Here is a 26418-nt window from a genome sequence, read left to right on the forward strand (position 1 = left end):
TAAACACTGAAAATTAATCTAATTTTATAGAATAAAAAAGCCCGATAGCAATAATAGTCTCAATTCTTATTCATGTATTTTTGGCAACAAAGCTTTGTAGTTTCTTCCCTAGAGAGTAGTCTTTTCCATGACCCCTTAACTCTGGGATTGATCTTATGAGGAATACAAGTAGAATGCTGCGAACGTCACAGTTTGCCAGTTCTGAGCCTAGGCCAAGAGACCTAGCATGTTCCTACTCTCTCTCTTAAAACCCTGCAACTGCAGTGAGAACAAGCCCACTCTAACCTGCTGGAGGATGGACATCCCAGATATCTCACCCAATCCTAGACCAGCCTATAGCCAACCAACTCCCAAACATGTGAGAGAACCCAAAGAGCAGCAGGGCCACTTTCTTGACCTGCTACTAAACGCATATTCATAAATGAGTCCAGCCAAGAACAGAAAAACTGCCTGGTTGGCTTACTGACTTGTTCTAATACATGTTTATTGGTTTAAACCACCAAGTTTCAGAATAATTTGTTACACAGCACTAACTAATTGATACAATAACTCTACCTTAACAATTCGGTAATAAATTTTTCTTATCCCTAGGAGGAGATATTTTAGATTAACAATTGATCTAGGTCTCAACTTTTGAAGATAAGGGAAAAAAAGAGACGAAAAATCTTTTATTAGCAGTGACACTACAACACATTTGATCACAGTTTTCCAAACTCAGAGATATACAAACTGAGCAAAATCACTTTTGCAAGTAATGTCACCAGTCAATTATAATTTTTTGTGAAATTCTGTTCTTAAACAGCTTTGCTAGATCCAACCATACACTGAATTTTCTCAGGATATCCCCGAATCTATGAAAAACTGTCATAGAGCAATCTACTATCTTGTCTAACATTCCTTCTATTTTTGTTAACAGTACCATGATTTTCCTTTAGGGAAACATTCTTATTGAACTATTTAAGTGGAGCCAATCCTAGGCCCCTGGATGAGGGAATGAGGAAGCAGCCCTCAGGCTGATCAAAGTACCTTGTCCTCCTAGCCATAGTAATTTGTTAGTGCATGGGTATATAGCCTAAAGTTCTAGAATCCTTCTCAGGACATTTGCAAAAACTATTGGGAAAGTGACACTCTTTTCAGGGAAAACAACAGCTATAAAATGATGCAGGTCAAAACAATCAGTGGCGATCTTTACCACTTCGTGAAGAGAATATATTTAGGAATGAAGCAAACACTGAAGGGAAAAAAAGGCAAGAAATAGAGACATCATCCTAATGGTATCAAAGGCACCAATCAATCCAAACATGACTGAAATAGTTTCAGTGATAGCAGAACAGGTAATACTTATCAACCTTCCCACTGAGACCTACTAGAGAAACTGAACAAACTATTAAAAACCACTGATTTGAAGGCCTCAGAAAGCTAACACAACAATGTAGAATAACCAGGCCAAGATCCAAGAGAAGATGGAAACCTACAGATGTGATCCCAACATCTAGGGATGCATTTGACTTAGGGCTGTTTGCCAACACAGATGAGGCAGCTGAAAAACTGATCAGTATTTCTAACACTGTTGTAGAGCTAGGGATACCAAAAGAAGGATCCAAAGTTCAGAAATGGTGGGAACCATACTAAATGGTTTGAGGCAAGTCTCCTTATTTGAGGTGAGACTCCCCAGGAATAAACTCTAGAAAGCCAGAAGTAAACAAGACCTTGCATGGACTGCAGTCCTACTCCAAGACATCTAGGTGGCCAAATTAAAAAAAAAAAAAAAAAAAAAACTCAATCCCTAAATTTTAATTAAGAAAAACCCAGACTGCTAGAGACCCCAGGTGCCTGGCACAAACAAAAATTATTTCTGGAAATAGATAATATCACCTTAGGGCTTAGAGTTTAGGCCTGGAAAAGCAGCCGGAAATTTAAATGGGAAAGGCATAGCAGCAAGAAATCAGAGGGGTCAAACAAAAATCCCGAGTATAAACTTTGACCAAATCACTAGATGACTGATAAACTATATACACACAAAGGAGACCTGAGAGGGTTGAGGGAAAAAATATGCAGAGACCACAGAGAACACTACACTTAAAAAAAAAATTGAGCTGTATTATGAGTTTGCTGCTTTTTCAACAGACCACAGAGAACACTACACTTAAAAAAAAAATTGAGCTGTATTATGAGTTTGCTGCTTTTTCAACAGATTGCATTCCCCAACTGTGCAGTTTGGGCAGCAGGAAGCTGAAGCCATACAAGCTTGAAGTGTCAGAGGACAGAGCCCCAAAACAGAACAGTTGGAAATTAGTGAAATCCCTAGAAGCAAAAAAAACCACAGGGCAAGCTTCAAAATCTGACTATAAACTCCACCCAAATCTTTGAGTGACAACCAACTTACTCCAATAATGGGAAAGAGCCAATAAGCCAGGCCAAAAGAAGCAGCAACTGGAAGCCAGAAGAGAAGACAAGAGATATCAGCAAGGATATCCCAAGAGAGACCAAGTTTACAGTTTAAGCCCAAGCAAGTTAACTACCTCCCTAAAACAAAAGGCCAACAATTCTATTAAGAATATTAACAGAATCCAGTTACTACAATATATCCATAATGTCCAGTTTTCAAGCAAAAATTATGACATGCAAAGAAACAGAAAAATGTGACCCATACTCAAGAAAAAAGGAAAGTCAATTGATGGATACTGATTCTGAACATGCCTGAATGTTGGAGTAGTGTATAAAGAATTCAAAGCAACTATTCTAAGTATGTTACAAAAACTAAAAGAAAATATTTTCACACAACTGATAGAAACTATAAAAAGAAAAAGCTGAAAAATATAATAACTAAAATTTTAAAAATCACCAGAATAGAGTTCCAGTCAAGATGGCAGAATATATTGTCCCCAGCATCACTCTCTCACACAAATCAACCAATTTACAACTATAAAAATGTAACAACAGCCAACCTGGAGCCACTGGAGCTCAGGGGAAGAGGAGGAAAGACCTAAAGAGTTCATGAAGGGGGAGAAGCCACAATGAGAGAAAGAAAAAACTGCTCGGAGTATTTTGTGCTGCAGCCACTTCAAGGCTGGAACTGCTGAGCACATGGAACAGGAGCCAGCAGAAGCCACAGCTGTGCCCTTCAGATGGAGTCACTTGGAGGTGGCAGAGAAGAAGAGGGCCTTGGTGGCTCCCAGGACAGCAAGACCACTAAATAGAGTTCCCATGAACCCATGCAAGAGTGAGGAGCCCGAACAGCTGAAATAGGGGAGCCATTCAGAGGCTGGTGAGTCATCACAAGGGAACAGCATGGGGCCCATCCCATTGGAACTGTTTGGAGCACAGGTAATGGAGGAGATGGGCCCACCGGGAGAATACTGGGACATAGCAAGGACAGCCGATCTGCCCCGCAATCAGCACAGGACCACTCAGAGAAGACTGGTTGGGAATGCAGAACTGCTTGGGGTGCAGTTTGATGAAAAGATTCAGGCCCAGTTCAGAGTTTCTACACAACCCAGGTGCACCGGGTCTCTGGAGAGCTAGAAGTACCTGTAAGGTCAACCATTAAACCCTGAGCTTCACAAAATGCAAAGCAGCAATTTAGCCCAACCACAGAGCTCAAGTACTGGTTCCCACAGGAAGTGCCCCCGTTTTAAAAGTAAGCAAAGGACAAAAAATTAGTTGTGGCCCAGGAACACAACCAGCACCTTGGGGCCACACCCTGGGGCCCAGGGCATGGGGCTGAAGACCAGACCCCTCCACCCATGACCAGGCACACTGCCAGAGCCCACAGGGGCTCCACCAGGAACCCGGGGCATGGGGCCAGGGGCCAGGGACCAGACCTCCCTGCCCACAACCAGGCACACTGCTAGTGCCTCAGGGACCTGCCTGGGGGCCCAGGGCATCAAGCCAGGGACTGGACCCCTGGCCCACAACCAGGCAAACCACCAGCACCTTGGGGACCCGCTCAGGGGCCTGGGGCATCAAGCCGAGGACCGGACCCCCCCGCCCACAACCAGGTACACCGCCAGCACCTCAGGGACCCACCCAGGGGCCTGGGACATCAAGCCGGGGACTGGGCCCCCCACCAACAACCAGGCACACCGCCAGCACCAAGGAGCATGCCAAAAACATCACCTCCATGTGGGTGACCCACCACAGCCACCATAGTAACCACAGCTGCCACAAAAGTGGCTAGATGTCACAACCACCATGCAGACAGTCCACCAGCCACTGGAGTGCACTGACGCAAGGGAGTCACCAGCTGAGACCAAAGAAAAAAATAGGATGTCTCTCTCAAAAAAGCCCAATCCAGAGTGACAGAATAAGCATCCGCTCTATGATAATATTGGGGCACCTGAACACACCTTTCAGCATTGGGCAGATCATCTAGGCAACAAATCAACAGAACTATCACTCTTTCAGATGAAGAGAAAAAATCTAGGGCTATCAGTGATGGGAGGGGGGAGGGAGGGGGACAGGGAGAGATTGGACAAGGAGCATAAAGAATAAGTACAATTTGTAACATTATACATACTAGTAATATTGATTTGATCAACATGTGTCAACACTGAAGCCCCAAAATGTGTATAATCAATTGATTCAATAAAAAATAAACAAACAAATAAATAAATAATCACCAGAATGGGCTCAACAGAAGATTAGAGATAACAAAGAATTTGGGGGAACTTGAAATAGAAATATAAAACTGTCCAATTTAAAGAACGGAAAGGAAAACGACTAAAGAAAAATAAACAGATCCTCAGAGACCAGTAAGACAATATCAGGCCATTCAGCATAGATGTAACTCAAGCCCAGAAGGAGAGAAGAGTGAAGAGTACAAAAAAAATTTTTGTTGAAGAAATAATGACCAAAACATCTCAAATTTGATAGAAAACATTAACTTAAAGATCCAAGAACCTCAATAATCCCAAGCAGGATAAACACAAAGAACCACTTATACATACATATCATAGTCAACCTGCTGAAAACCTTGACAGCTGCCAGAGAAAAATGACTGGTTCCAAGTGAGAAATGACAATACAATTAATGGTTGACTTATCATCAGAAAAAATGGAGACATCAGAACAATATTTTCTATGTCCAGTGATATCCTTCAAAAATGAAGATGAAAAAAAGATATTTTCAGATAAACAAAAATTGGGTTTGTGGCCAGCAAATAAAACCAACAGTTTTAAGAAGGGGTGGGAGGGGAAAGTAATAAAAACAATCCAAAAAGATGACAAGAAAGGTTAGAAAAACACACAACAGTCAGAATAAATAGGATGGTACATTTAAGCTCAAATACATCAGTAATTATACTCACATGAAATCTAAATGAACTTTTATGTTATAATTAAAAGACAAAGTGTTAGACTGAATTGAAAGTAAAAACAACAATTATTTGGTATATACACAAAACAGTTCTAGAACATAAAGGCACAGAAATCTTTAAAATAGAAGGGGTAGAGGAATAAACCACACAAACACTAGCTATAAGAAGGCTAGTGTAGTTATGCTATTATTAATCAAGGTAGACTTCAAAGCAAAAAGCATTACCAAAGATAATGTGAAATACTTAATAATGTTAAATGGTTCAACTCATCAGAAACAGAACTTTTGAATTTGTGTGTCCCAATAACATGGATTCAAATATATAAAGCAAAAATGGACAGCAACACAAGAAAGACAAATTCATTAATAGCTGTAGAAGATTTTAACAAATCTCTCTACTTCAATCAGCATACAGAAATTAAATTAGTGGGGATGCAAAAATTTTGAAGATGATTAGCAAAATTGACATAAAAGACTGCAATGGAATGAAAGTTTGTATCACAAAATTTAAATATTGAAATCCTAACCCCCAATGTGATGGTATTGGAAGGCAAGGCTTTTGTGAGGTAATTAGGTCATAAGGCTGGAACCCTCATGAATGAGATTAGTACCCTTATAAAAGGGAACCCCAGAAGGTTCTCACCCACCTTCCCTCATGTGAGCATATAAAGAGAAGACAGCAGTATACAAACTGGAAGAGGACCCTCATCAGAACCCAACCAAGCTAGCACCCTGAACTCAGGCTTCCAGCCCCCGGAACTACAAGAAATAAATTTCTGTAGCCACCCAGTCTACGGTACTTTGTTACAGCAACCCAAAGTAAGACACAGACACATATACATATTGTACCCCCAAAACTGCAGAATACACATTCTTTTCAAATATACACAAAACATTTATAAAACCTGGCCAATAAAGGTATAAAAAGGTACTCAATCACACTTGGAATCAGGAAAATACAAAATAAAGCCACTATGAGATACCACTACATATCCTCCAGAATGGCTAAAATTAAAGACTGACAATACAAAACACTGACGAAGATGAAGTACAAAAGGAACTTTCCTGATGAAATTGTAAGTCAGAAACATTTGGGGGAAAAAAGCTTTGACTATCTTCTGAAATCGAACATAAATACAACCTATAACTGAGCTATTAAACTTCTAGCTATTAACTAAATATAAATAGGTACATGTATGCACTAGGAAACATGTACAAGGAAATCCAGGGCAGGAGCACTCTTTAAAGCCTAAAACTGTAAACAATTCAACTTTCCATCAATAATAGAATGAATACACTTTGGGATATTCACGCAGTATTTATACAGCATTGAAAATGAACTAGTTACATTCAACAATAGAGATGAATCCCACAAACATAACACTGGAAAAGAAGCCAGGATCCATTCATATAAATTTTGTTTTTAAAAAATACAGTTCAAAAATATATCTTAAGGTGGTAAAAAAAACAAAGCAAAAAAGTGAGTACCGTAAAAGATAGGATGGTAGACTCCTAAGGAAAGAGGGAGAGGTTTGATTGGGAGAGGACAGAATGGGGGATCTGTCAATTTTTTCATTCTTGACCAAGGTGTGACGAGCGGATGCATGCTTTCTAATACTTAATCTGTACATTTCTCTTCCATGCACTATTCTGAATTTTTTCCACAGTAAAAATGTTTCAAAACTCAAAATATAGATATTTAAGGCTTTAAATTTTCTCCTAAGTAAGGCATTGGCTTTACCCTTTAGTATTTCCTATTTTTATTTTAATTCAAAGTTATACAAATGAATGTTTTAAAAATCAAATGAGGCTTTTTATGAAAAACATCACTACCCACCCTTTTCCCCTAACTCCCTCCCCCGTATTTTAAACAATATCTTGATTAGACTTATACTGGTACCTTGATTTTTCATTTTATATCTAACTGTCTTCTATTTAAGAAAACGACAACTTTCCTATATCCCTTCTATAACTGCCCAAAATTATAATCATAGCTACATACAAGGATGGCCAGTTGATTTTGACAAAGTTTGTTTTTCTATTGAATTGCTTTTGCAGCTTTGCAAACCAACAAAAAAGTCTTTTCAACAAGTAGTGCTAGAACAACCAGATATACATAGCAGAAAAAAGAAGGAAAAAAAAAAGAACTCTGATCTAAACTTCAAACTCTACACCAATCACTTCAAAATAGATCATAGATTTAAATGCAAAATGTAAAACTATGAAACTTTTAGAAGACAGGAGAAAATCATTAGGATCTAAGGGTAAGAAGAGTTCTTAGATATAACACCAAAAGCACAATCTATACAAGAAAAAACCTGATAAATTAGACAACATCAAAATGAAAATCTTTTACTTTGTAAAAGATTCTATTGAGAGAATGAAAAAACAAATGATAGATTTGGAGAAAGTATTTGCAAACTACACACTTGACAAAAGACACATCTTCATGTACAAAATATTTTAAAATTCTCGAAATTCAAGAGTAGGACATCAGCAAAAATATCAAAATAAGGACCTTATAAAATCATCTCCCCCATAAAACCAAAAAGAACAAAACTGGCAAAATTGTCAGAATCAACATTTTCTGAACTCTAGAGACTAACCAAAGGCTTGCAGCAATCTGGGGAGAGTCTATTCAAGAAATACGGCTGAATCTCAACAAGACTAGCAAGTGTTGTGGCATTTTATCTTGCTCTATTCCATCCTCCTTCCCCAGCTCCAAAGTAGCTCCAAAAACCAACAGTTCACAAGCCTAGTGAAAACCAACAGCTTGGAAGCCACCCACCAGAAGAAACAGAAGAGGGTTGGGAACTTCTTCAGTACCGCACTCCCAGAGAATCATTATTTGACAAGTCTGGTGGTTCCCTAGAAGGCCCCACTCACAAGCCTATCTTAATTAGACCTGACTCAGAACTCACTCAGTATACACAGTTCCCCTGCCCCCACCCCTGGGTGTTTGTCAAAAACAATCAGAGGCAATTGTTTCATACTGCAGCTGGCTGAGGGAGAGGATAACAGTTGGGACAAACAATAGACTAATCAAAAGGCTTAAAAAAGAAAAGCTGGGTACTTTGAAAAGCTCTGACATATTCCTGAGAATCTAGAAGGCCACATGTATTTGCAGGGCTATGCACATGCTCAAAAAATACCTGAAAAGGCCTTAAGTGCTCACCTCTGGCTAATCTTGAGGTGCTGCACAAGCAGGAAGTGAAGCGTAAGGCAGAGTTATAAACTTCCTGACTTCCATACCCCAACACAAAGAACCTCTCAACAAAAACTGGAAGATTTACTGATTCCAGGCACTTAAGGAAATCTCTGTCCAATCATTAGTTGACCATAAGCTACCTAAACAGATTTCAGAGGCCACACATGATAAAGAATACAGATTTTATAGAATCAGTTCAGAAAAATCACTAAAATCAACAATAACAACAAACACTGGGGTGGATGGTGGGGGGGGGGGTCTGATGATCAGAGTTAACACATTATTTAAAACATACATTTTTAACAAAAAATTACAAGACCTTAAAAAAAAAAAGTATGGCTCATACACCTGGGGGAAAAAGCAGTCAACAGAAACTGTCCCTGAGGAAACCCAGTCACTGGACTTAACTAGACAAAGTTTTAAAATCAGCTATTTTAAACATATGCAAAAAACTAAAGGAAACCCATGTCTAAAGAACTAAAGGAGAGTAGGAGATTGATGACTCACAAATAGAGAATATCAGTAAGAAACAGAAATTATGAAATAGAATCAAATAGAAATTCTGAAGATGAAAAAAGCACAGTAGCTAAAATGAACAATTCACTGCTGAAAAATTCAGTGGCATATCTGAAATGGCAGAAGACAGAATCAGTGAGCCTGAAAATACATTAATTGAGATTATCCAGTGTCAGGAACAAAAAGGAAAACAAATGGAGAAAAAAAATGCAGAGGGCCTTAGAGACCTGTGGGACAAAATTAAACATACCAAAATACATATAATAGGAGTTCCAGAAGAGAGGGGAGATAATGGGGCAGAAAAAACATTTGAAGAAATATGACTTTAAATTTCCCCAAATTTGATGAAAAACATTAAGCTAAACTGCCAGAAAAGCTCAAGAAACTACGAGGATAAACTCAAAGAGATCTGCACCTAAACACATCATAATAAAACTGTCAAAAGAGAAAGAGAATCCTAAAAGAAGGAAAAGAGAAGCAACTTATCACATATAGAGATCCTCAATAGCACCAACAACTAATTTTTCATCAGAAATGATGGAGGCCTAATGGCAATGGGAAGACATATTCAAAGCACTGAAAGAAAAAGACTGTCTAAACAAGAATTCTGTAAATATTTTTCAAAACTGAAGAAATTAAGACACTCACCGATAATAAAGAGTATCCTTCACTTTTTAGTAGAAAACTATACAGTAACCTGAATCCATGTGAAGAAATAAAGAGCATGGTGAAGGTAGACAGGTAAATGTAAAAGACAGCACAATTTTTTTTCTGTTTGTGACTATTTTTTTCTCCTGTTTGATTTAGAAAACATAAGGATGTAATATGTATGGCAATAATAGCACAAAGGAAGGGGAGGGAATGGAGCTATACAGGAGCAAAATTTTTGTATGTTATTAAAATTAACTTAATATTAATCTAAACTAGATTGAAATAAATAAGCTGTCAATTTTAATTCCTGGGGAACCATTAAGAAAATGAAAAAAAGTGTAAAGTATAAAACAACAAGGGATTTAAATGGCACACTAGAAAATAGTTATTTTCTAGCTAGAGGAATAGAGTTAACAACAACAAAAAACTCTTAAGACATGAAGAAAACACAAAGCAAAATGGCAGGCATCCATCCTCTCTTATCAGTAATTATATTAAATGCAAATTGAGCACTCCAATCAAAAAGCAGATTGGCAGAATAGGTAAAAAACATACTCCAACTATATGTTGTCTACAAGAGACACACTTGAGGTTTAAAGATACAAATAAGTTGAACGTAAAATGATGGAAAAAGATATCACGCAAACAGTACACAAAAGAGAACTGGAGTGGCTTATACACATATCAAACAACAGACATTGAGACAAAAATTGTTACTAAAGACAAAGTGCATACATACATGTTTATAACTGATATAAAATTAGATTATATATCATATTTTACATGTTTATAACTGATATAAAATTAGATTATATATCATATTTGGGGCTCTGTTAAGTGTATATATGTTTATAACTGATATATAATTTGATTATATATGTTTATAACTGATATATAATCTGATTATCAGTTATAAACATATATACACTTAAGAGCCCCAAATAGGAAACAGAAACTGATGGAATTAAAATAAGAAAGACAATTCAAAAATAAAAGCTGGAAATTTCAGTATCTCACTCTCAATAATGCATAGAACCAGACAGAAGATTAACAAGGCAATAGAAGGCTTGAACACTATAAACTAGACCTAACAGACATCTATAGAATACTCCACCCAGAAACAGCAGAATACACATTCTTCTCAAGTGAACAAGGAACATTCTCCAGTATAGACCATATGTAAGGCCATAAAACACGTTTCAACAAATTTAAAAGGAATGAAATCAAGTATGTTCTCTAACCACAATGGAATGAAATCAGAAATCAATAAAAGAAGGAAATTTGGGAAATTAACAAATATGTGGAAATTAAGCAACAAACTCCTAAATAACCAGTAAATCAAAGAAGAGATCATATGGAAAATTAGAAAATGTACTGAGATAAATGAAAACAGAAACACAACATATCAAAACTAATGAGATGAATGTGAATGCAGTGCTTACAGGGAGATGTATAGCTATACATACCTACATTAAAAAGAAGAAAGATCTCAAATCCATAACCTAATCTTCCACCTTAAATTATAAAAAGACAAACTAAACCCAAAACATAGAGAAGAAAATAATAAAGATTACAGCAGAAATAAATGAAGTAAAATAGAAAAATCAATGAAACCAAAAGTTCTGTTTGTTCTTTAAAAAGAACAAAATTGACAAATCTTCAGCTAAACTAAGAAAGAAAAGATATAAATTACTACAATCAGGAATGAAAAGAAGCTCATTACTCCTGACCTTTTAATAAGACATAAAAAGTGTTATAAGGGAATGCTAAGAACAACTGTCTGTCATCAAATTAGATAATGTTGATGAAATGGACAAATCCCTAGAAAAACAGACTATCAAAATAGATTCAAGAAGACATAGGAAATCTGAATAGACCTATAACAAGAGATTGAGTTAGTGATCAAAAAACATCCCCCAAAGAAAAGCCCACGATCAGATGACTTTCCTGGTGAAATCTACATTTAAACTGAATATCCATCCTGATCTCAAAGTCTTCCAAAAAACAGAAGAGTAAGAAAACACTTCTTAACTCATTCTATAAGACCAGTATTACTCTCATACCAAAACCAAAGAAATCATGAGAAAACTACAAATAAATATCCCATATGAATTAAGTCACAAAAATTACCTTTCTTTTTTTTTTTTCTTCCTAAAGACATGCTATCTAGATTCCTTTGTTCTCCCATCCCAATTTGAACTGGTTACTCTTCATACTTGCTGCATAGCCACCATCTTTGGATCTCCCTTCATTCTCATCCTAGAAAGTCTTCTCACCCTTCTCCTGTACTGGATCCCATTACCTGGGGCTCTTCTCTTTTTGGTTTACCCCACCACTTTGATGGAGCCTGTGCCTTCTGATAACTTCCAGAGATACACCACATTTGAAGTAAATATTCTAACAACCTCATATGTTTAATATTTTTAGCCTACTCCCACACTTGATAGCTTGGTAGAGTATAGAATGAACAGTTCAGAAATAACTTTCAGGATTTTGAAGGCATTATTCCATTACTGATTACTTTCCAATGCTACTGATTCTTAATCCCTTTTATATGTTCCATTCCTGAAAGTTTTCAGAATCTCCCCTTTATCCCTGGTGTCTGAAATTTCACCATGAATGAACCTTGATGTGGTTCTTTTCTTTTCCATTCACTATGCTGAGCATTTTGAGAGCACTTTCATTGTGAAAACTCAAGTATTTTGTTCAATGATCCTTAATTTCCTCCCTCTTATTTTCTCCCATTCTGTAATTATTATTTTTCATGTTGAACCTGAAAGCGTAATACACTAATTTTCTTATTTTCTCCTATTTCATATCTTTTTCCCTGGCTTTATGGGAGATTTTCTCAACTTTATCTTCCAACCTTCTATTAAGAATTTAGTATTCTAAATTTCCAGCTCTTCTATTAAGTGTTTCATATTCTAAATTTCCAACCCTTCTATTAACTATTTCATAGGCAAAATTTCTAAGAGATCTTCATTTTCATTTAAAAAGCATTGCTTGTTTTATAGAATCCTTTGTTTCAAAGATGCCAAATTCCCTTACTCCCAAAGATATCTACAACATTTTACTAAAAGTTTTCTTCTTCTTGAAGTGTTTCTACTTCCTTCATCTTTTTCACATTTGAGGATAACTTCCCAGTGTTTGGTGATCCTTAATCTCATATTTAAGAACAAGGCACTTAAAAAGTTGCCTAGTAATTCTGTGTTTATGGGTAGGCATCACTGTACAATGATCAATCTGGGCCACTTCCCTGGTGGATTCCCATCTATTATTAGCTGGTCTTTTTTCCTGATCTTATTAGCTTGCTGTAACAGAGTGAATCTTCCAATCTCACATCTGGGGTTAGGAGCCTGACAGCCAGTATTCTCAGAACTGGACGGGAAAAGAGGCTGGGGATGATTCCTAGTTCAACATGTAGATTTCTACTCAATTCTCCCTGTTTTGGGGTATGACACCTTTATTTAACCTGAGCTGTGCCTATTATTTTCAGGTACAGAAATCCTCAGTTGAATGTCAGAGAATAAACTTGGATGAAATTAAGAGACCTTTTCCTGGCACCATGAGGGCTGCTTACTTGTTACACAGACTTTTAGACAATTCTTTCAGAGGTACCTGTAGCCACCAATTCCTGAAGCATTCCAGGGCTCTATAGCACCAATTCTAGGCCTTCCCCACTCACAGAGGAAGGTTCAGCTTTCTCTGATCTTCAAAGTTAGTTAATACTCATTGCTTTCCACTTCCCAAGTTTTACTTCTGTGATCAACCTTCTAGTTTTCTATGTCCTTGAGACCCTATGCCTTTCTAAAAAACCATTATTATGATTCTAGTGAGGGGTTAATAGCAAACCAAGTAAAGGGCTATTTAATCCACCATGTTTAAGCAAACATTCATCTCAGTTTTGATATGTGACGTCTTCATTGTTGTTCATTTCTATATAGTATGAAATTTAGGTTCAAGTTCCAGTAGGACACCGAGTTTTAGTTGTACAAGCAGTTACTATCATTTTGGCACTTTGGCTTTAACATCTACTTTAACTACACTATAATAAAAAAAATTGATTAATACAATTTCCCTTATATAAAATTTCATTCTTTTTGAAGCCTAATATATAATTTTTAAAAACTTGCAGGAATTTGAAAGAATGTATATTCTCTATTGGGAACAAAATTTGGCATACACTTACTAAATAAAATATTGCTATTCAAATCTTTATAGTCTTAATATTTGTTTACTTTGATCTATAAAATTCTGAATTAAAATCTCCTAAAAAGATTGGTGTTACCAGCTTCTCTAAAACTTTACTGCATATGTTTAATTGCTATTTGTTTGAGTTTGTTCCTCACACAAAAGCTCAAACCTGATTTTAGTGGACCTAACTTTTTATTAATTACAAAAATTGCTCTTTTTTCATCAATGGCTTTGGCCTAGAATTATCCTTTGCTTGATATCAATGTCACCCAGTCTTTTGCAGACAAGTTTTAGTGTACTTTTGCCATTCCTTTATTTTCAACATTTATGTCATTTTGATTTGGATAACATTCTTTCAAAAACACAGAAAGAATTTTTAATCTGATCTTTAAAAAAGAGGAGAGAAATAATTCTGGTTAAATTAAGAAAAAGCTATTGAAAGGGTATCTGGTAAATAAACTTGACAGGAAAGTGGTGAATCAGGCTTGGAAAATAAGATGAACCAGGAGAAGGTTAGGAAAAATTAGAATGCCATTTGTATCACTGTTAATGACACTGCTACCATAAGATAGTCACTGCCACAACACAAGACTTCTGAAAAGTCACAGCCACTGAAAATTATCTCTATCTCTTCTCCCTCTTTCCTGTATGAGCTGTTTCAGCAGGATTAATATATTTGTAATAGTTAATTTCATTTCCTAGTCCCCACTTCTGCTACCTCTCCTCCTGCATGTAGTGATTTTTCATTACTTTTCAGTTTACAGGTACCCAAGGCAAAGTAAAAAGATAGGGATGAGTCTATTCTCAAGAGCTCTAGAACCACACAGAGGTATATAAAAAGAGGACTACTCAAACAAGATTCAGGGCAGGGTTTTCAGGAAAGTTTCCTATTCCTAAAACAATAGTTCATCAGGATAATCAGGGAACAGTCGATAGTTCTTGGTGTCACCCCTTCTCTCACCCATACTTTCTATATAGAAACTACAAATTTCAGAGATATAAATGAAATCTCTAGTAACCAGTGATAGCAGGCAGCAACCCATTCTCTTTTGCGTTAATTATTTGGATAAGAATGAAACAATTTTATCGTCTTCTGGTATTCTAAAGTCAAATACCCCTCCCTATTTTACCATATTCCTAGAAACCTCACTATTAACATCCTTAGTAATTGAAGTTAAAACTATGTTAACTGTGAGAATAGCTAAAATGCATATTTGGGCTGGCCCAGTGGCTCACTCGGGTGAGTGAGGTGCTGGGAGTGTGGAGGCCACAGGTTTGGATCCTATATAGGGATGGCTAGTGCGCTCACTGTGCAGACCACACTGTACCGAGGGTTGCGATTCCCTTACCCATCAAAAATAAAGTAAAATAAAATAAAATGCATATTTGTTATAATAAAACTAACATACTATCTTAAAACTCTTAAGACTCTAATTACTCCCAAACTTCTGTTCTATTTCCTAAGTCTTGAAAGAAAGCAGAAAAGGTTTTAAATTATACTATTAATATAATTTTTCCTAAGCTTCTAATTCTTCTATTTTAAGAACGACCTTTACTCATTATAAAACATAATATTCGTTTCAATTTAGGAACTTTGAAAAACTTCCATCAAGCCAAACATCTAACATCTTAAATATCAAAAAATACTACTGTTCACAGGGAAGTACATTTTAAGAATTTTTTTCCCCTGTAAAAGCAGAGTGGTCCCAATCCCAAATATTACTAAATTTTAAAACAAGTATCTATGTAAAAACTAAAAAAAAACACACTAGTAGTCCAGGGTATTTTTATTATCTCCTGTTTTCCCACCGGCTCCTATAGCAAGTAGAATGTCTCTTAAATCATGAATAAGTACTATTATAATTCAAAACTCAGCATTATAATTACAAGCTGCTGTTACTATTCATCTCAAATATTTTTTACTTGAAAGTACCAGCAATTAAGAAAATGCCATTATAGCATAACTTTCTCGGGTTTTACTTAGTTTTCAAGCCAAACAGAAGAAAAGCTCAAATTGGTTTTTGTTTGTTTGTTTTTTACAGAAAAAGGTAAATGTACCTTAATTAGTGTTAATAAATCATATGAAAACTGTATCTCCTAGTAAACTTATTTTGAATATCAGAAGATGATAAAACTGTTTTATTCTTATTTTAACTCCATACTAAACTCAGGAACCACAACATCTCACCTGATTTATTTTAAAACTACTCATCCTTACTCTTAATATACCCTCCTCCACCCACCAAGAAATAACCTGACTGGCCTTCCTCACTTTAATCTCTTCTCTAATCATGTTATATCTGGATGCTAATCTTTTTCATATTTTTTCATGTAATTCTGTTCAATGACCTTCAGTAGAACTACTTTTATTTCTAATTTCCAATCCAAACTCCTTTAGACTCCTCCAGCTCATGCCACAATCTTACCAAGTTTATTTTTCATTACTTCATTTAAAAGACTCTACTTTAACCAAAGAAAATGCCTGCACTCCACAATTCCTATCTATGTGCTTTTTAACATGCTTTTCTCTCTAGCTAATATTTCCTTCTCTATCAACTATACATACTTCTTCCAAATCTAGTTAAAAAATTATTTTTGTCCAAAAATTGTATTAATTAATCCAATCTTACTATAGAACATTCATATGATTTTATGTCAGCTAAATAATTCAAATGTTTTATAACTAAGTACTCTTCGAGTTCTGTCTTAGATCATGAGCTCTCTGGAGCAGGAACCATATCTTGTCTGCTGTGTATGTGCATACCTACCCCCACACTGAGGTACTAAGTGAGTTTTGTACAATAACCGACCCAGTTAAAACAAGTGAAGGTGGGGAAAATACAGAGAAGAAAATTATTCTGAACACAAAAAAATCAAATCTCCCAAAACTAAAATCAAATAAAACATTCATTTTTGTCAAAACAACACAAAAACATAAAATACACCCTTGAATGTATTTTTTATACACAGAAGTCAGTTCTTAAAGCTATAATTAATAACATTTTAATTGTTTTGCTTGTGATTTTATAAATGTGGCCCAAAAAAGTCAAGTATAAAGTCTTAGTATTTTGGAGATGATAAATATACACTTTTTCAATGTCTAATCTACTCAATTTTGCTTTACAAAACCGACAGTAAGAAAAGTTGACAGATGAGGTTTTATTATTTCTTTAAGAAAACTATTAAAATTCTTGGAGGAAGGATATATTAAGATTATTACAAATTCCAAAAAGCAAAACTTTTTTATATAGAGTATTTTCATTCATTAGCTTAAAAGCATTCATAATCCAAATGTTAATGAGGAAGTTTTTTCACGTCCATTTCTGCACAATTTGTAAAACATATCCATTCCTCAAAACTAGGTATGTGAAGATACATATTTTCATTATTGTGTACTTTTTACAACTTTATTATAAGTAGTACAAACTTCTACTTCATGAAAAGTTCTTTCTCCCAAAAGCACGAATAGTTATATATTACAAGAAAATTCCCACTGCTCGATATTTATGAAAAATAATACTGCAACTATTAATTTCACTTGGGAAAAAAAAGAAACTGATACAAGCACTAGAAGTAAAAATCAGGATCAAAAATTCCATTTCAGTTCTCACTTCATAAAGGGATCCTTGATGGGCTTTAACTATTCAAACTTTGTACAATTGTCCATAAGGTAACACTGTAGTTATTTATACATAAACAAATGCCAGAGTCTTTCTGGTTGAGTGGTGGACACTTACCTGTACATAGAAGTACACCAATTTATTCCTATCTCTATAATCACAATCAGAAATACCCAAATACCTTATTAAGCAACCTGAAATGCCTGAAAGCTAACTTACATAATGCCTGGAAGCTCCTATTAAAGAAGCTCCAAAAGGCATCTATATAAGGAGGTAATCCAAGACCTCCACTTACTTCTTGGCTATATGCCTAGAGAATACCGTAATGAAAGCAAGCCAGAAAACTATATTATCTGTGGAGGTAATTCAAACTTCTGCCTTCTAAAGAAATTTTCAAGTCATAAAACCAACTTCTAAAGGGTTACTATTAGTGAACACTAAGAAGCACCTCTCTGATCTGGATATGAACCACGATGGAAAAAAACAGAAGGGCCACAATACCAACCATCTGCTTTACCTCCAAATTCACACAATGCCAAACAAGGACAAAAAAAAGAGATTAAAGCATCGATTCTCACTACCCTTTTAAAGGAGGACAAATACAACATAAGCAAGTTCAGAAACAAGGAAAACAAATTTGTAGTGCTTGAGGTTAAAACAGTGGTTACTTCTGTGAGGAGGAATTAATAGGAGGGGCACAAGGCATCTTTTTCAGTGCAGTAAATGTTCTGTATCCTGATCTGGGTAAAAGTTACCTGGGCATATTTTTATTTGAAAATTCACAGAGTTGTACTCTTAAGATTTGTAAACTTCACTGTAAGTTACACCTAGACACTTAAAAACAAGTCACAAATAATGGCCAAATCTAGAAGACCCTTTTTCAGTTTTCATCCTTTTTGATAAATCTCCATCATATTGCTCATCACAGAACACTAACATTGTCTAAATGAAACTCTTTTCCCTTTGAAGATCCACAAGTCTTTGTTAGTGTGTTTCTTCCAGCATTTTTCTTATTCTACATCTTATTAATTCTCCTAAATATTAATTCAACTTTCATCAAGTGCTCATGTACAAAAAATGGATTCTCTCTCTCAAATTCTAACTGGATTCAAGACACTCCATTACCTGGTTTCAAATCATATCTCCTGTTTTAATTCCCATCACTCCATTACAGGAATATTCTTCTGAAGCACTTTTCTCAGCCACCTTTTAAGATTCAGTCCAATTTTCTACCTTATTCTTTCTCCATACCCCTACAGGACTTATTATCTATACCTGCACTGTCCAATATGGTAACTATAGTTGTCTACTGAGCACCTGAAGTCTGGCTACTCTGAATTGGGAAGTGCTCTAACTATGTTAATACCACAGGATTTTGGAGACTTGGTGTGGAAAAAGAGTGTAAAATATTTCAGTCATGTTTATATGTTGAAATGGCAATATTTTGCATATACTGGGTTTATTTTTGTAATACGGCTATGGAAAATTTAAAATTGTATTTGTGGCTCAACTTATATTTCTATTGGGCAGCGCTGACCCATACAATCTATTTATAAATGCCCCACACATTATTTTTTCTTTATTTTTTTTACTTGGCAAATGAAAATCATATAAATTTAAAGTGTACGACATATTTTAAAATATGTATACATTGTGGAATGGCTAAATTAAGCTAATTAACATATGTGTTAACTCACTTTTTTGTGTGGTGAGAACACTTAAAATATACTCAGCATTTTCAAGCACACAATGTTGTCTATAGTTACTATGTCCCACAAATTATTTTTTAATATATAAATGTCATCCTCCCAATGAGAGCAAGAATTCAGTATTAAGCTATTCTTTTCTTTTATAAATTAAATATTATTAATTAGGAATTACTAATAGTAACTAAATAGGATTTAAGTACCCATCTAATTTTAACATCATTTTATGATTTTTAACAAAGAAGCTATTAAGGCACTTCAATGTGTAAGAATATAAGAAAAGTTGTTTTCAGAGGCTATAAATTGAACATGTCATCTACATTTTACTTATATCCAATTTTGAGTTAAATGCCCAACCAGAAAGGATAGACAGCATGAAGCCTGTAGCAATCCTAATCCTGTAGGGTATTAGTTCTGATTAAGCTTCATTTTTTTCATCTTAGTCACTCAGTAAAGAAAAAGGCAGCTTCCATTTTGGCCAATATCATTGTACCAATGTCCAGCAGTCAAGACAAAGAGCCTCTAATGGTAGTATGAATAAACAATGTGGGCAATAAGACACCACAGAAAAATGCTTTTATAATGTTAAGTTTTAAAATCAGAAGATATAACTTACAAATTGTTTAACAAGTAGGTAAAAGAAGAGATATACAAGAAGGGTAGGAAGGCAGAATAGAAAGGTCTCATCTCTAGACCTTTTTCAAGATACATCTAGGTTCAAACTTGGTTACTCTACTATTTACTATCTCTATAAACTGAGTCTGAGTTTGTTTCCTCGCATGTACATCAGGGAATTATTACAAAGAGCATATAGTAGATGATCAATTAATGCCAGTATCATCTCCCTTACCTTTAATGATTATACAATGGTGACAAGATTATGGGTGACTTTTCCCCTCTTCATTTTCCAAACTGCTGATAATATTTTTTAAGCATAAATGAGATTTCTAATTTTCATACTCATATCCCTCTTCATGTGAACTTAAAATTATTTATATTAACTGCCTTTAACAATTCTGTTTAAAAGCTTAAAATTTGTGTTTGTGGTGGGTAAGTAGATGGTAGAAAGAAAATTAAAGAGAGGAAATAACTGTAACAGTATTCCAGCAGAGACACATACAAAACAAAGTCTGGAGAGGAAAACAGCAAAAGGAAATGCTGTTTGCGGAAACTCCCCTGACTCGGCCTATCCAATAAAAGAATCACATCCCCCCACCCACCCCTCAATCTAGCTACTGTGCCAGCCACTCCTCACTCTCACTTAGGGTATTTATGTACATTAATACTCACAGCCTCTCACCCTCTTCTCTTTACTAATGGTCACCACTACCCTCATGGTCAAAAATTTAAAGGAGTGAAGAAATTCAGGATGTTATAACAAAGAGAAATCAACACATTGGTTGGGAAATAACTTCACTAAAACGCACTCATTCCCAAGTGCATCTACTCACCAGCTGACAGTCATAAAAGGGAATGCATTCCTGAAATATTTAACCTGGTTATAGGTTTTGCTGCTAGAACTGAAGGCACACTTTGATGCCTGCCTCTCACTTCCTTTATAACAATCTTATCTTTATAGACATAGCCTAAAAATGGGACATTAGCCAAAGTATTTAATTCCTTATCACTTATAGGTGAAAATTTCAAATTATAGTAGAAAAAAATTAAACGGTAATAATGATAATCATTATTATTGCTAACATTTACTCAGTATTCTTAGTGTGCCAGAAAGCTAAGGACTTTACATGAATTATGTAATGTAAACCCAACTTTTATGAGGATGGCTTATTAAATCCACTTGCCTAGTGCTCACACAGCTAAATTTGAACCCTGCCAGTTTTACTCCAAGGTTTGCACTTTTAAACCTTATCCCATCCTGCTCTTTACATATGCATAACTATAAATGCAACTGTGATTCTATATGTGTGCATATATATACACGTGTGTGTGTGTGTGTGTGTGTGTGTGTGTAACATATTCAGTGAGTAAGCAAAAGGCAATTAATTCCAAAGTTGGCAAGGCTTTTCTCCACCTTCACAAACTATTCAACAGCAAATTGGGAATCATTCCCTTCCCCAATAAGTGGTGCTCTGAAAGTACTAGTTATATTTAACATATTCCTCAAGAAACTGATAAAAGAAAAAGATATGGATTAAGTTTACAAGTAAGATGATACATTCTGAAGTCACCTCAGTGCAAGTTCAAGGCTTGATGTTACGACCACCTAGGAGATACAAACTAGGGCTACAAGTCCATACTGGGGCTGGTTTATTTCTGAGAGTACGGCTTCTTGGGATTCCACCTTATTCTGGGGAGGGTCTACTATTTGATATTCCACCATGTGCAAATATCATGAATGAAAGGATTAAGATATTAATCTTTTTTAGAATTTACATAAATAATTGATTTAATACAGGTAAACATGCTTTGTAAACTGTAAAGTATTTGAATTGTAACACTTTATTTTTTAATTTTCAATCGTGTTTCATAACATATTGATGTTTCTAGAGTCTGTACAAGGTCTTTAAAAAACTGTATTTTCAACCTGAATGAATGATATGCATACAAAATGACTTAATACCCAAAATTTCTATCACTCTATCCAACTTCAACTCTACCACAATCTAGACTAATAATTAAATTTCAATGAATAAATCACTTATCTATACTTTCATTTACAAGTTCACAGTTCCAAGAATCCCAAATGAAATGGGAAGGCTATAGCTTGCAGACAGAAGAGGCAGGGCAAAGATTACAGAAGGAGGGTAGAAGGGAAGTCTTAGAACTGCTAACCTTAATCCAGTCTCATTTTCCCCAATCCAAGAGCAATGTGCACTGCTGCTACTTCTGCTGGAGCAAGGCTCCTCCTCCTCTTTCTTTTGAAATTCTCCACTTCTTTCCTCCTAGAAAGTTATCTCACAGGACTTTTTGCTTTTCTTTCTAACATCTCTCAACTGTCAAAGAATTTCTTATCTTGAATTTAAAAGAACAAAAACATTCTAAACTCCTTAATCACATAAGAGTTCCCAGCAAGTTCAAAAAGGATATAGTAAATTCAACTTTTGTATTTCTGAGAAAAAATTAGAGTGGAGCAAATGAGGCCTTAGAGATGAGAAAACACCTTTTTCACAGGGACTCCACCTCCATCGAGACAGACTGAATTGAGTTTGGTGTTCTACTACTCTCTATCTCATGTAATCCTTCTGTTTGTTTCTCTAAGAGAGGGGACAGAAGAAATACTTTAGCCAACCAGCAGGGTGAGCTAGTGCCAGAATCTGATGATTCTCAAATCCCTCAAAACTCAAGGGTATAAATGGCTCACACTATTAAAAGCTGCTATTTCTCTCTAGTAAACCCGAATCAAAAACACTTCTAGAACTGCTTCAGTCAATGCTACACCTCAAAACTTTGTTCATTGATTCTCCACGTACAAAACATTCTCTATACCAGAGAGATTAAAAATAAATAAATGTAAAAACACTTAGAGCTCATTTTGAATATCCATCTAAAGTATTACAGTACCCATCCTTCATTCTCATGTTTTATTTTACAAGGCTATTGACTTTTTAAAAATTTAAAAGCACTTTAAAAAAAAAAAAAGGATTACTATAACTAGTGTTCTACAAAATCAGGGATGAATAACTCAGCATGCCAATTTCTACATTTGCTGCAAGCTACAACTGCCTTAAGATCTGACTGAAAGGCAGTCCTGAGAAAAGCATTCCCACAAGATCCACTCTTTTCCTTCCAGAATCATATCCTAAGAGTCTAAATAAGTAACCCTAACAACTAAACAGTACATTTGGGATAAGAGAAAGACCTGACCTTTCTCTAAAATTGCAGCTATCTCCAAATACTTCAAGTGACACTCCTTGAGTCTTTCTTTTCCCCTCCTGTTATCCATTAGGCTCAATTCAACCAAAACTCGCCCTCTTATAACTTGAATTACAAATTAAACCTGGAAAATGTTTAAGGTTTGCAGGTGACAGACTCACTTTATAATTATAAATAACCTGAAAGTAACCCTAATTATCACAAGACTAAAGTATAATTAAATACACTCATTTACATAATGTTAGAAATTATGAAATAGCTCATCAACTTTCTTTGAAAAATCAATTTAAAAGCACCCTAAATGACCCATAAAAGCTTTAAAACCTTGAAACAATTTAATTATTTTTGCTAAATTTGACATCCAAAGAAGTTAAATATCATTGTGGGATCCCACCGTAAGTGATTTTTACTACTTGTTGAGTTTCCTAACAGACCTTGCAGATCTACCGCTCAGTAGTAGTAGTAGCAGCAGCAGCAGCAGCAGCAGTAGCAGTAGCAGCAGTAGCAGTAGTAGTTGTTGTTGTTGTTCTCATAAAGTGGTTTTAAACAAAAGGAGTAGTCTGATGGCATGTTCATTTCTCCAACCAAAACAGTATTACAAAATGAAAGGCCCTAGCACCAGTGTTTTCAGCATCTACCTCATTCTTTTTCTTATGTAATAACTAGCAATAATGGCAAGTATTTCAAACTTTACAAGAAGTTTATCAAGCACCTGGTGGTGGTTTTAAAATTTCTGAGTCAAAACTGCTTTTGGAAACCCTCAAAACTCAAAAGCAACATTGCTCTGAAATAGTCTGAAATTTCTGTATTTTGTATCTGAATGTTTCACTGAAAGTCACCTTAAAAACTGTCACTATATAACATCAAATAAGTTTTTAACTTACTGTCACAATCTTCATTAATATAATAGTATTTAAATAACAAGTATTCTCAAAACTCCTTTATTTTTTTAACCATTAATAGTTGCAGATATTTGCCTTCTCGTCCCTGCAACATGACAAATGGAAACAGCAATGAGGTAGAAGTTCAAAGACAATTTCCATTATGCCACTTAATCATCTCTGGTACTCAATATACTGTAAAAGGGGGAGGGGGTAGTTGTTCCTTGAGATTCCTTCCACATTAACTATGTGATTCAGGAATACACTTTGCTAATGTTAATGTATCTCCTTGCTAATGTTAATATATCTCCTATTCACTACTACAACACTGTCCCCTATTGGAAAAAAAAGCTAAAAAAGGAAAACTACGTATCTGAAGAAAAAGAAGGAAAATTAAAGTTTTAAGTAATGTTGAAAAGTTCAAATATCAACTGAACACGGAGATCTAAATAAAGTTTGTGATCAAAATGTGTCTAAACATCTCTCAAATCTAGTAATTTTGTAATGGCAAACTCAAAACACTAGCTGTTTTGAAATCTTGTACTTCAATATTAGTTAATACCAATATAAAGTATAAGTGCAGTATAACTTTAAATTGTCAGAAATCCTAAAACTCACAGTGCCATGATTTTAATAGCAATATACATACTAATTCAGTAAAACTAACCAAGACCTCTCGTTTCACCTATTGAAATGTCTAAGCTAAGTTGTAATCTCATTATAAAAACTAGTTTTATCTTAACAAACCTACCAAAATGCAATACTGCTGCCATCTAGTTCTCTGGATACTTACACATGGCACTGAAGGCAAACAGTAGGTTTCTTTTCCCTGAGGAACTTTAGTTGTCTATTTTTTGAAACGCTTTCCTTCTGGTGGGACCAAAAATCGTAACTAAAGTAAACTACTGCAAGGAGGGAATACACAATTAAGGCAAGTCTAATTTATCATTCAGATGCAACAAGGGTGGCATTAGTCAGGACTGGCCAGAATAAATGATGGTGTTTGGGTATTTTTGTTGAAATTATTAACAGGACCATCATTCGGGCCCCCAACTGTGTTTATCCAAACCTCGTTGAGTTTAATGATCACACAAAATCTGAAGACTAAATTTAAAAAGTTTTATAACAACTACATTTAAGTCAATATTACTTAAACAGTTCAAGAAAACTTTTCCACTAATGTTGCTAAACCATGGATGGATCCCAACACGAGAGTCGTCTGTGGCAGTCTCGTAACAAGAAACCTTTAGCTCCACCACCTAAGTTTCCAATCACTGAGAAGGGTCTGGGACAACTCATCTTCAGGTTCACGGGAGAAGTGGAGCACACCTGCTCTCCTCTGGCAGAGATTAAGCTCCCAGGGACACAAAGGCCAGGGAATCAGACCTGGAGAGGCAAAAAGCTTTAGCTGGACACCCACCAAGCCCCTGGCAACCCAACACTTCGAGCGATTTACCTCTTGCTGTTACTTCCCAGCACCTAGCGGCATAAGATCTTGCAGAACGGGGGAGGGGAGAGCTATGCGGTCCTGTCCCAAGTAAGGGAAGGGGTGTGTACGGTTAATGCCAGAGCCGCCGCTTCTGGCCAAGACCGAGCAGCCTCGAAGACAGGGGTTGGTGACTGCTCTCGGACCGCCCCGTTACTCAGTGCATTGCAATGGCGACCGCCTGGCTCCCAAGCCTCCCGATCTCGGCCCCTTCCCCCTACCGCTCACTGGCTGCTCGGCTTCATGTGACTAAACAAAACCCCCAAGTCTAGTGCCCAGCTCAGCCCCTTTGTGTCCGCCACCGGATCCTCCGACGCGGCGGCGGAAAAGCCCCCCCGCCCCCCGCCGAGTCCCGCCCCGCGGCGGCGGCCGCCGCTCACCTCAGGCTCCGCGGCCCCCCGCGGCCGCCGCCTCCCCGAACCCAGGGCCCGGGCTCCTTGTGCAGCACCAACTCCGCCTCCTCGGCCGCCGCCGCCATCTTAGCCTGTGCGGCAAAATGCGTCCTTTTGGATGGTTGGGACCCAGCCTAGGGCGTAGCTCCCCGGGCCCGAGCGCCGGAGGCCGGGTCCCCCAAGTTCTTCCGCCACCCTCAGTCCCGCCGCCGCCACAGCCCAGAGGCCCGAAACCCACTCGGCTCCCAGCGAATCCGACCAAATAACCCCTGAAACTCACAGTTTGGTGCCGTGTGCGTCAAACCGGGGCGACGTTGGGAGCGCGCGGCGTCCCCGCGTCACACGCCGCTCTGTACGCTACTCGGCTCCAACGGCCCCCCTCCGCTCCCCGCTTTTCGCCTCCGGCCCCGGTTCCCACGGCGCAGGCGCGCTGCTTTCCCGCCTCTAGCGGGGCGCGGGGGTGGCCAGCGAGGAACTTTTGGGCAGCTTCGCGCTGGTGGAGCGTCTGGGCCAATTAGACAAACGGGGGCAACAGGAACAGTGCACCACTGTTCTTGGGTGCCAGAAACCATACAAGGTCACCTCCCCCAGCGCTGACCTAATCACTCTCAAGG

General features: G+C 36.7%; 1 protein-coding gene across 4 annotated transcripts in view; it reads right to left on the reverse strand.

Annotated features, from left to right (window-relative positions):
* The window catches only part of ZNF644 (zinc finger protein 644), a 107019-nt gene extending 80854 nt beyond the window's left edge, over positions 1-26165 (reverse strand). Inside the window, exons 1-2 of one of the 4 annotated variants that reach the window (XM_063106273.1) lie at positions 26085-26165; positions 25793-25896 (exon numbers count right to left, since the gene is read on the reverse strand). The gene's annotated coding sequence lies outside the window, so the exon portion shown is untranslated. The other 3 variants (XM_063106275.1, XM_063106276.1, XM_063106274.1) reach the window with 3 other exon arrangements.
* Between the last annotated feature and the right edge of the window lie 253 nt (positions 26166-26418).

The sequence above is a fragment of the Cynocephalus volans genome, chromosome 8 (genome assembly GCF_027409185.1).
Source record: "Cynocephalus volans isolate mCynVol1 chromosome 8, mCynVol1.pri, whole genome shotgun sequence".
Classification (NCBI taxonomy): domain Eukaryota; kingdom Metazoa; phylum Chordata; class Mammalia; order Dermoptera; family Cynocephalidae; genus Cynocephalus; species Cynocephalus volans.